Below are 12876 nucleotides of genomic sequence, written 5' to 3' on the forward strand. Positions count from 1 at the left end.
TCAAAATTAGAGAAGGTGATGAATGGAAGACTACTTTCAAGACAAAAAATGGTTTGTATGAATGGTTGGTTATGCATTTTGGTTTGACTAATGCACCTAGTACTTTCATGAGGTTGATGAATGAAGTTTTGAAAAAAAAAAATGATAAGCTTTTGATTGTTTATTTGGATGATATTCTGATATTTAGTAAGACTAAAGAAGAACATCTTGAGCATATTAGACAAGTATTATAGAGGTTGAAAGAGGAAAACTCACTGATTAATCTGAAAAAGTGTTCTTTTATGCAAGAGGAGATTGTGTATTTGGGATTTGTGATTTCAGTTGATGGATTGAAGATGGATCTTGAGAAGTTTAAAGCAATTTTAGAATGGCTTACACTTGAGAATGTGGGTGAGGTAAGGTCATTTCATGGTTTGGCTAGTTTTTATAGAAAGTTTATAAAGAATTTTAGTGCTATTTGTAATGCTATGACTGAGACAATGAGGGAAGATAAAAAGGAATTTGAGTGGACACATGGAGCTGATAAGAGTTTTGAGACTTCGAAATACAAGGTTGCTGAATTACCTATATTGGATTTGCGTGATTTCAACAAAGTATTTCAACTTGAATGTGATGCAAGTGGCAATGCAATAGGAGTTGTATTAAGTCAAGAAGGTAAACCTGTTGCTTTCTTTAGTGAAAAGTTGAATGATGCTAAAAGGAAATATTCTATGTATGATCAAGAATTTTATGCTATTGTCCAAGCATTGAAGAAGTGGAGACATCATTTGATTCCTAAAGAGTTTGTACTATATATTGATCATAAAGCTTTACAATACTAGGAAAGTCAACATAAACTAAATCAGAGACATATTAAGTGGGTTGAGTACTTGTAGAGTTTCACATTTTTTAATAAGCACAAGAGTAGAGTTACTAATAGAGTTGCTGATGCATTGAGTAGAAGATATTCTTTGTTGATTGACATGAACGTTAAAATTCTTGGTTTTGATGAAATGAAAGAGTTGTATGATGTTGATCCTAATTTTTTGGGGGTGCAAAGAGAGTGTAGAGCACCAAATTTGACATATCACATAAGTAAGTATGATGAGTACTTTATTTAAGAAGGTATATTATTCAAAGGTATTCAATTGTGTATTCCTAGAAGTTCTACGAGGTTGAATCTAATTAAGGAAAAGCATAGTGGTGGATTAGCTGGACATTTTGGAATTGGTAAGACATTGAATTTTCCAAAAGAGAAGTATTATTCGCCACAAATGTATGAGGATGTTCAAAAATTTGTAAATAGTTGTGGAGTTTATCAAGTTGCAAAAGGGGTGAGCTAAAATACTAGTTTGTATACACCTATTATTATTTCAGAGATACCTTGAACTGACATTAGTATAGATTTTGTTCTTGGATTACCTAGGATAGTAAAAGGGTATGATTTCATATTTGTTGTAGTGGATAGATTTTCTATGATGGCTCATTTCATACCATGTAAGAATACATTAGATGTTGAGCATGTTGTTGAACTTTTCTTTATAGAGATTGTGAGATTGCATGGATTACCAAGAAGTATTATTTTTGACAAAGATAATAAGTTTTTTGGCTACTTTTGGAAGACTTTGTGGAAGAAGATGGGTACTAAATTGAAGTTTAATTCTACATTCCATCTACAAATAGATTGTTAGATAGAGGTTGTGAATAAAAGCTTGGGTAATTTGCTAAGATGTTTAGTTGGGAATAAACCAAGTAATTGGGAGATGGTATTGGCACAAGCTGAATTTGTTTATAATAATTCTGTGAATAGGAGTATAGGGAAGACACCTTTTGAGATTATTACTGGATTGCATCCTAGAGGTATATCATATTTGAGAGATGTTGCTGGTGAAGAAACAAGAAGTACTTTAGGAGAAGAATTTTTTGATTTTATGGAGTCTTTGCATAAGGAAGTGAAGTTTAGGTTGGAACAAAGTAATTAGAAGTATAAGGAGAATGCTAATCAGTCTAGAAGACACCATGATTTTCAAGTTGGTGATGAGGTGATGGTTCATCTTAAGAAAGGAAGATTCCTAGTTGGAACATACAGTAAGATGAAGATGAGATAATTTGGACCTTGTAAGATCTTGAAGAAATTTGATAGTGGTAATGCTTATGAAGTTGAGTTACCTGATGACATGGATATATCTACTCTATTCAATATTGCTGATTTGTATAAATATCATGAGTTAGAGGATGTTGTATTGGATGATTATCCTAAGAATCAGATTGAAGAAGTTGAACATATATTGGATTAGAGAATTGGCAAGAGCACAAGAGGAAAAGATTACTATGAATATATGGTGAAGTGGAAGAATAAACCTATTGAAGATTCTTCATGGATTCTCAATTTGAGTTGGATTTAGCTCAGGTTGTGACATCTCAATGATTCAGGAGAAGCATTTCTTTGAACCCCAGTTGTTTGATGTAGGAGCATCCTAGGTTGCCTTGTTATCCTGCTCACTTTTGTTCATTCTGTAAGTTGGTGCCTAGCAATTCTTTTATGTGCCTAGTAGTCCTTCATGTGCGTAGCAGTTCCGTCATGTGCCTAGCAATTCCTTCATGTGCCTTGTAGTCCTTCATGTGCCTAGCAATCCTTCATGTGCCTAGTAGTTCCTTCATGTGCCTAGCATTCCTTCATGTGCCTAGCAGTTCCTTCGTGTGTGTAGTAGTCCTTCATGTGCCTAGTTGTTCCTTCATGTGCCTAGTAGTCCTTCATGTGCCTAGCAGTTCCTTCATGTGGCTAACAGTTCCTTCATGTGCCTAGTAGTCCTTCATGTGCCTAGGAGTTCCTTCATGTGCCTAGTAGTTCTTCATGTGCCTAGCAGGTCCTTCATGTGCATGTGCCTAGCAATTCCTTCTTGTGCCTAACATTCCTTCATGTGCTTCGCAGTCCTTCATGTGTCGAGTTACTATAGCAATTCCTTCATGTTTTTAGTTACCCAATGTATGCCGAGTGACTCTTCATGTACTGAGTTACCTAGTGTATGCCAAGTATTTCTTCATGTGTCAAGTTAACAATTGTATGTTGAGTGTCAGTATTTGGACATGATTTCTGCGAGCCAACTTGCAGGATTTATTTTGATCGTGACATTTATGTTAAGATCTTGTCTTGGGATGTGTCAAGACTGTTGTTGGGTCGACCCTCCTCTTATGTAATGTTCTAGAATAATTTGTAAGCCATTTTGGCAAGTATATATATAGAGTGTTTAGGCTTAGAGTTAGGCAAGTTTTTGGCGAGCAGATTGTAGAGAAGAATTGAAAGTGCAAATTTGCAGTTGGATCTTTGAATGTGAATGTATTTGTAATTTTCTATAACCTAGAAGGCTTTATAGCTGGGCATGTATGAAGATGTTTTGATGAATCAATAAAAGTATTTCTCTCTTCTTCCTCCTTTGGTTATTGTTCCTTGTGTTTTCTTTCATTGTGTTAACTCTTGCAAGGTGGTTTGGATAGCTGGGTGAGCCTTTGGCCTTAGTTATTCATCCTTTGCCTGCGTCAATTAACTACACAATGGAAACACAAACAAGAAATAAGATCTAATACTAAACAAAAATTTTTATTCATAAAATAACTAATTACATGCAATGTGTTAGGCTATAAGGCTTTCCCAATTATGACCAATACAAAGCAAGTAATAGTTCTGCAAAATCCCTTGAGATCTAATCCAAACCCTAGCTAGTCCAGATCCACACATTGGTAGAAAATCCAAGAAGAAACTAAACTTGTGCTTGCAAGCCACCAAGAAATCTCCTTGCTTTCCAAGCCATAGCCACTAGCTCTACTCAACTTTGCCCAATGTCCTGGTGTAAATTGCCTCATATTTAGCACTCTATCCACAAACTCAAGAAAAATTATCTCACTCAGCTACTCCATTTTCTTCATGCTTCTACCACAAAGAGATACACCTTGAAGCTTGATTAAAAATTCTCATATGCCTTTCTTAAATAGGAACTTACCACCCAAGATGTTACAAACACAACCAATGTGGGATAAAAGGTAAATGTAACTACCTTATTAAAAATATTAAATTCCCACCCAAGTACAACTAAACACCACCATGTGGCCCAAAAAATATTAAACACATGATTTAAGGAACTTTCCAAAAACTTATAGAATTCCACCAACACACCTCGATAAATGGAATGACAACTTTTTTTATTTTTATGCCACCCATGCACCTTGGTAAATGAAAAATCCTTTTCTCTCTATTTTTCCATTTTCTATTTGATTAAAATTATTTTTTTCTCTAATTTTCATTACTTTATCTCTCCTCTAATAATCTCAAATGGTTTGACAAAACATGTCGCCAACTTAGAGTCTTCAATATAATGGATGGAGCTCTTCCTTAGACACACTCTCAAAAACACCATGTCACCAACATAAAAGTGGCTATCCAACCTATGACATATGCATACTTATTCCAGCAACTATAATTTGAGTGGAGCCCCCTACTATTCTAAGGCTAGATTATTCTATCCCCTTAGAGTAGTAGGATGAGCATGGCTATGTAGGGCAAGGTAGTGGAGGGGCTTCTCTTGTAACCCATGCGGTGTTCCTAATCTGGTGTACATGTAGAAGTTTCTAATAAGTAATAAATTAATTAATTGATAGAAAATTAAATAAGATTAAAAAATTAAAGTCAACCTCCCAAGGGTGGTGCCGAGGGGAATGGTCAAAACTTCATTGTCCTTGTGGTATAGCTAGGGGCATAGCATGTTAGCCTCCTGAGGGTGTATCGAGGGGAACACTTTGTTAGCATGTTCACCAAATCTCCACTAGAGTCCCTATATAGTTACCTATAGAGTGTCTAACCAGGACCTATTACACTTGCATTATTGCATGATCTTGGTTTCAGTCATTTTCTTTATGTGTGTTTGTGATTTAATCATTATCTGCATCAACACGGCGGGAGTGGACCTGTGGCTTCCATGTGGTTGGGAGGTGTAGCTACCTTCACTACTATTGAGAACCAATGTACAAAGATGGTCTATTATTCTAATACAACCATTTCTTGTTGTTACACTTGGTACTTTGGGTTCTAGGGTACATTACCTTGTGATTTATGCTTTAATTGGAATGCTTGGATATCATGTTTAGATGATGTTAGTTTATTTGATGCATTCTTGTATTATGATGTTTAGCATATGATTAGATCATGAGTTTGATTAGTTAGAATATCTAATGCTTTACTTTTTAGCATATTAGATTTCCTTGTTATTATGTTTAGTAGTGATGCCCTCATAAGATAGCTCTGATGATTTGGTCATTAGTTTGGGTGTTACATGTGCAAGATGGCTAGGACTTTCAAGGTCTCATGATGTTATTATGGTTGGGAGGAACCACACATGAGTTTTTTTTATGTTAGTACATTTTGATGTTTCTTTCAGTTCATTTCCTTTATTGCTATGTTTCAAATGGTTAGATGCAGTTTTCATTTTGTAGTTATTTTGTTCGAGTGTCTATGCCTCAATTTGTGGATTTGGTACTCCCTAGTGTGGAGGAATTGTTTTCCCTTCCTTCTTGTTTTATGTTTTTCTGTCCTACTATTGTGAATCCTTGTGCGATATTGTACTTTCTTGTGTGAGAGTACAAAAGTTAGTGTGGTGTGTTGAGTTTCCTTGTGCGACTCAGTGTTCCTTCACACGAAACTCCACACTAGTGCAAAGTGTTTTGGCTGTGGGACCAAGTGTGTCCTCAGGCCATTTGGTGCATTTCCACACACAAGAGGGTAGTTTCTTATGTGGTTTGTTCTTCTTCTTCATGTGAAATTGTAAGTTGTGTTTTCATGCACAAAAAATATGGGGCATCTCCACTATTTTTTGGAGAATGCAATTTTTTTTTTAAAGTACCCTTTGGGATTGCTTAATCTTTCCATGCTTTGACATATATGAGATATTAGCTTCTATTGTCGCCTTTGGATTTTGTTTTCTATTTTGAGTATGTTAGTTTGGTAGTGGCATTTGGAGATTCATTAGTTGTCAGGATTGTGGTTAAGTCTCCCATTGTGATCTTTGTGATCCTCGTATGTTGAGTGTTGTGTACATCCATACTTGTTTAAAAAAATTAAGTTATCTTGGCTTGTATTAAATCCTTGCTCTAAGGATCTCTGGGTGGGGCATTATAGATCTAGATGGAAATAACTTATGGTTGATAGATAGGTGTGATAAAATGTAAATTCTAGTAGGATATAGATAGGAGATTTTATGTTGTATTTGTGGTTTATATTTAACCAATTTGATAGTATCTCACTAATTATTACCTTAGGAAATGCATGCTATGATAAGAGGTAGAGTTCTCTACCAACTGTAAGAATTAGAAGGACACCAATCCCTATGGGATCCTTGTAGTATTCATAAATGTAAGATTCATAGTGAAAATCTACCCTTCCCCTACCTCTCCCTTAATGACCTTAGCACATTCATTTTGTGATCAAATGTGGAAATTCTTGAAAGTGAACTATTGTTTTTGTTCCTTGTTGCAATTTTAAAAATAAAAATATTATTGTTATTTTTATTCTTGATCTTGCTTGTAGTGTAACACTTAATGTCAGGCTCCATAGGCAAATTTCATTTCTAATGGCCCTAAATCACCTCAAGGGCATGACTTGTTTTAAAATTAAGCACTTTCTTTGTTTGTAACTAATGTGGCCGCTCTTAAATTTTAGTTATTGAATTGGTAATATTTGCTTTTGATTTTAAATGTATTATAGAGTCATTTTATAGGGAAAAGTGTTGGAAAATATGTGTGATGTTATTCTTGAAATGACCACATCAAGGGCAATTTTGATAAATCATATGGGTAGTAGAGAGCTAGGAAAATAACCTTCTATAAATTTAAGTTCCTAGGAAATGATCCCTAGTCTTGGGTGACTTCTAGGAGGAAGCCAAGGATGGGTGATATGTGATACCCCTCTTCTTGAGAACTTAAACAAATCTTAACCTTTTAGAAATGCCTTCATATAGGGGATTGGAGTGGATTAAAAGAGTGAGGATATTTGTTTAATGGGCATGTGTTATAGCTCCTGGCTAGATTTTATAGTGATTGTTCTCTCATATATCTTCCTTCTTATGGTAATTTGATATTAGTACCTTTTAAATTAGTGGTTAATAGGCTTGTGAGGATTCTTATTTTTCATGCTGGAAACTTGTGTTTCTTCCATAATCTAAGGTGTACAAGGCCTTGGCCTAAATCCATCATATCATTTTAATTACTTTCATCATAGACCCTATTAGACTCAACATGCCTCTACATTATGACCTTGACCCTTGTTGATGAGATCTTGATGACAAGGTTATGATGCTTTATTATATGCATCGTGACCTTCTTATTTGCATATAATTGATACAATAATGCAAAATCAGGATTAGATTCCATACTAGATCATAACTTATGTTTTAAAGGAAATTAGAAGTTAACTAGACTCTTAAGTGCCTAAATGAACTACTCCTCCTTCTCAACACTATAGGTGCCTTCTGTAGGATTATTTTGTGAAATTATAAATTGGATTATATGGGGATGATGCAATGAGAATGGTTGTGGGATGACTTTATTCAAGTAATATATGCTTAAATGACATTCTCCCCCTATGTTTATGCATGTGTTATGAATAGTTATCTTAAATGATTATCTTGCTGACATAGTTGAATATTTATCCTGATGCAGAATCATTAGAAAGTGATGCTTGGATTTATACTATGATAATATTTGGCCATGATGTAAATTGGATGTGAGAAGCTTAAGAGTCATTTATATGAACATGTAATTTCACGTGGAGATTCTTAGGAAGGTGTTAACTTATTCTATTGAGCGAGTTATGAATTGAAAATGTGGAAATAGTAAACAAATGGTAAAATTTCTAATGATATCTATTTTTAGATAGTTTTACATACATATGGGTTCTTGGGCATGAAAGAATAAATAGGAAATTATTAGAATACTAGGTGCTAGGATGAGAAGTGTTGAGGTCAAAAATGAACCATTTTGTAGGTAGAGATGAAAGGATAGTACATTGGAGATGTTAAATAACCATGTTAATTATTTATACATTAGTACTGCATTAGCATGGAATGATAATATAAGGTATCGTGTTTTTCATGTTATGGAAATTTTAAAAAGTTATGTCAACACAATTATCTATATGATTTTGAGTAGTTAACCAAAAAGTGACCCTTATATTTATGTGGCTTAGATTCTTCTTAAGTCACCTAGTGATGCTAATTGGATACTCTTATTGTTATTGTTAGCTATTTTTTCCCCTCCTTCCAAATCTAGTTACCAAGGTGGTAGCCATGACCAACATTCAAGTTTGACCATGCAAACATCTTTTGCCATGCATGCCTAGTAGACATACATAAAAAGCTTAGTCCTTTCTTTTATATCCCTAGGTACTAATATCTTCATGTTCGCATGTTACTTCCTTATGAGTATTTCAAGTTATGACTGTTTGACTACCCTTTATCACTTAGTCATGAGGAATTAAGGCTTAACCATGAAATGGACTACAAAAGTGCAACATGGTTATCTCAGCAATTAGGTGCAAGGTTGTAGGGAGTCAAGGCTAACTCATGGTCAGAATGGTGACAAAGATAAATGTATGGATCACACAATCATGAAGGGTTAAGGGAAAATCATGGTTAGAGTTCTAAAGTAGTGAAATGCTTAGGTGGTGTTTTCACAGTGATGGTTTGATTTTTCACAATGCAAAATTTTCTAAAAATATGTGTGAAAAAATCATGTAGTCCATTGTCTTTTTTAGATTAGGCTCTCAGCTCTTATCCTCTTTTGAAAATCTTATGTTTACCCTAATAGAGCCCTTATCACTGTGTTGGTTGAAATTTGTTAAATTCTTAAGGTTTGTCATCAACACAATGGAGAATTTGGCTTACAGGTATATGGTTGTGTATCATGTAAAAGAAAAGTAGTGAAATTTTGAGCTGTATAGCCTTGTGTTTGACCTTTGAGTGAACGTGTGTAAGAAGGTTTTCATACCTTTTTAAAATTTGTCTTATAGTTCTATGGTGACAAGTTATCCTGTATGAACAAAAGCTTTCATTGAGGTATCTCTGACTATACATTCTCTTTGGAATATGAGCATAAGAGTTTTTAAAGTGGTTCTATTCATTGCTTATGAGGGTGCAAACAACAAGTTGAGTGGATGGGCAAAAAGGTGGATCGGTTTGATTTATGCTCTTATGTTTTGGGCTTATGGCGTAAGGGCATAAAGGCTTGTGATGGCATAAAAGATGTCTCAAAGAAGTATTAAATGAGGTTTATAGAAAAGGAAGCTCATAAGAGTGTAATAGTGATTTATCTCTTCTATGTACTTTCATTATTTTGGCTTGCAGACAACTGTCAGTGATGTCATAAAGAAGTATGTGTCATGTGGGACTTGGTAGATTTCCTCTTGGGCCCTAAAAGTAATGAATCAAATTATGACACATCAAATGTGTTAGATGGGCCCAACCCACATGGAAGATAACTTAAATAATTCATTTTGCATGTGCTTAAATCAATAGTGGATGTTCTTTTTGAAAATGTAATCTGGGTCGTTGATTTTCTAAAAGAAATTTTTTCCATTACATTCTTATGTTTATGAGTATATCATGAAGATGTAGAAGTGTTTCATGTTTTCTCCATGGATATTTGATGGGTTTTCTCGTGTGAACGTAAGGAAGTCTTAAAGAAACAAGATCATGTGCTTAAGTGTAGGGGTGTATAAGATAAAATGAAAGGTGCAAAAGGAATGCTATATGTAGATACAAGATGTTGTGAAGCATAAATACGTAAGGATAAGTTGAGAGGGTTTGAGTTATTATGATAAGAGGGCCTTGTATAGGCATAGAAAAAATTGCAAAGCCATGCTTAGAGGTGGTTAATGCTTCTATGCTTGAAGATTTTTGAAGTATCACCCGATAAGCATAAAGGTCTAATAGTTGCATCTTCAAGGTTACAAAGGTTATAGGGTTTGGATTAAGTGTATAAGTGGAAGACCAAATTTTAAAAGGAACTCAGCTAAGGTGTCATGTCAGTTGGTTAAAAAGGATGAATCCTATGTAGCCAAGTATAACAAAAAGCAAAAAAGTACTTAAGAATAATTTTACATGGTTGACATTCTTTTGCTAACACCCTACATATATTAAAGGCTCATGCATGCAAAATTTATTAAAACTGGTAGATTGCATAAAGAAAGCTTAAAGTTTGGATTGAAGCTTTAAAATATATGTCTTTTCCAAGAGCTTGTATCTTCTGTTCTAAAGTTTTTTCAAAATATCCATAGCTTTTAAAATTTTTGTGCCAATGTTGCAAAGGTTTGAAGGATAGAATTTTAGATGATAATGGCAGACACAGATGTTGAGGAGATCCTTGTTGATGAGAGAGAAGAAGAAGTAGAAGTGTAAGAAGAAGAAGAAGATGTTGTGGAAGTAATTACCGAGGGAAACAAGAAAAAGGGGAAAGCCAAGGCTAAAAAGAAAACCAAGGTCAAGAAACTGAACATTTATGTAGAGGAATGGATAAAGATTCTCCCGAGGTCATCCAATGCAGTTTCCGCTAATGACCATCTATTCAAAGACCCTTCTTATGCAAAGATGCAATTTTCCCCAACACTAATGGGTTTAATTTTTTATGTATTTCTATCAAAATAAAACCCAAAATGTGCCCATTTGTAACCCATGGAATAGGAATATGGAAAAATTAATATTCCTTGAAGTATTTCTTGATGTGGATTTAGTGAAGGCTCTGATAAATTCATATAATCTAGTCACTAGATCATTTCACAAACATAATGGGAGAATCTTGTGTACAATTGACATGACTTCTGTTATAGGAGCCTTTGGTTTGGAGGGGTAGATGGATGTGGACATAGACATTGAGGACCTACAGGGAAAATTTGGAAGGAATAAAACTCACTATTTGAATAATGTGATGCTACCTCATATTCCCTACAATGTTTAAAAGGTACAGAGAATACCAAGGAAGATAGGAGATCACTTGCCATTGAGTAGATTCAAGGGCTATTTTAAGAATACTATGTATGGATTATAGAAAATCTTGGGAAGCGATGGTGCAGAAGATTATGTATATGGCTCATTATTTTTGATGGCATGTGATATACAAGAACCTTTCCATAATAGAGAGTACGACTATGTAGGGTTTATCATTGATAACATGCACCATCAGATTATGAATGCCAAGAAAGGTGGGCTACATAACTTCAAATTCCATCACTACTCATTGCTCATGCATTTGATCTTGTACAAAAACATTGGCTATATCAGTCCAGATTTCATTGATCAGACATCTGATGAATTTGGCGAGTTGCCTATTCAATTGTGGACTCATATTTGGGACAAAAATTTTCATTATGCAAATGCTATTGTATTTTTCAATCAATTTAGTGTTGTAATTATGAGAATGGTAGATCATGCCTTTTTTAGGGCTCCCTCCATTTTGAAAACATTACTCAAACCTCTCTTTTTGGATGATAAAATAAAACTAGATCATAATTGGGGTGACATGTTTTTGTTAAAAAAATGTACCCTAATGAGGGTTTATGCATGCCCTCAGCCACCTCATATACTACCTAAGTATTTTCCTCCTAGGTTAGCCATTGTTGAATTCTTTTGGCAATTTTTATTGATGAACAAATAAATGATCCCTCCTTCCCTACATAAACCTATATTTGTGTGTAGATGTTTTAAAGTAGAAGATTTTATGATTGGAAAGAATTCTTTTGAGGAGCTCAGTGAGTATTTAGGTCAATATAAATTTTCCATTGTACCCTAAAAAATGTATGACCCAGATAATTATGGGACAAATGAAGTCAAAGTTGTTAGGGGTTATATTTTACCTTCCAATAAGCCCATCCCTGTAGAAGACTTAATTGCAAACATAGTAGCAACAGGGGAGTTTGAGGAGTTGTTGAGAAAATATGGTGAAATCATAGAGGTAGAGGATGTTTTGAAAAGAACCAACCTAGATTTCAAAGGTTTCTACATAGAGGTCCCATACCCCAGGAATTTGAAGAAAATGATAGAAAATTTTGATTATATCATAGCTTAGATGCCAGAGGAGCGTATAGGAGGGGAAGAAATAGTTAATCTAGAATCCCTTGAGCCAGATGTTCAACTAGAAGTTGATATTGAGGAGGAGGAGCAGCCCTCATCATCTACATGGGTAGTTAAAGGAAATAAGAGAAAGAAAACTATGCACATCCTAGAGAGGTGGTGAGCAGAGCTTTGCAAGTTATATAAGGTATTTTGCTAACATTAGGAAAAATTATTTACATGAGAGGGAAATGGAGGTAGGTAGAACCTCTGTTGATTTGTAAATTATAGCTTCTAGGTTAAATGATAGACTTATCCAATCTAAGAAATTTATGGAAGATAACGATTTCATTAAGTCATCAGAATTTAAAAGTTTTTTATATAAGGTTAAGAAAAATAAGCTCACATTGAGCCTTATGCTAGGAGAAGATCCTAAGAAAAAAAAAGATCTAGTAGACAAATTACTGGCATATGATCTAGACAGTGAGACAACGACCCTTGCAGAGGCTAGGGAGTCATTACAGAGAAGTGGCATGATTTTAGTGCTAGGGTAGGATATTGAAAGGGCCTTTGTACTTGACCAGATCAGAATGAAAGACAAGGAAATCAACTATGAGGCTTCAAGAAGTGATGGTTTGAAAAGAGGGCCAGGTTTTGATATAGATACCAAGACCCTAAGTGTCTAGAGCATTGCCCCTGATACTAACAAGCCAAGAATGATGAATGTGGAAGAAACTGCCCAAGGTAATATGATTACCTAGACATTAGATACTACCATAGGCAAGGAAGTCTCCAACATGAATAAACACTT

This window comes from Cupressus sempervirens, chromosome 4 (assembly GCF_028749045.1).
Source record: "Cupressus sempervirens isolate cs-2001-9-10 chromosome 4, ASM2874904v1, whole genome shotgun sequence".
Taxonomy (NCBI): Eukaryota; Viridiplantae; Streptophyta; class Pinopsida; order Cupressales; family Cupressaceae; genus Cupressus; species Cupressus sempervirens.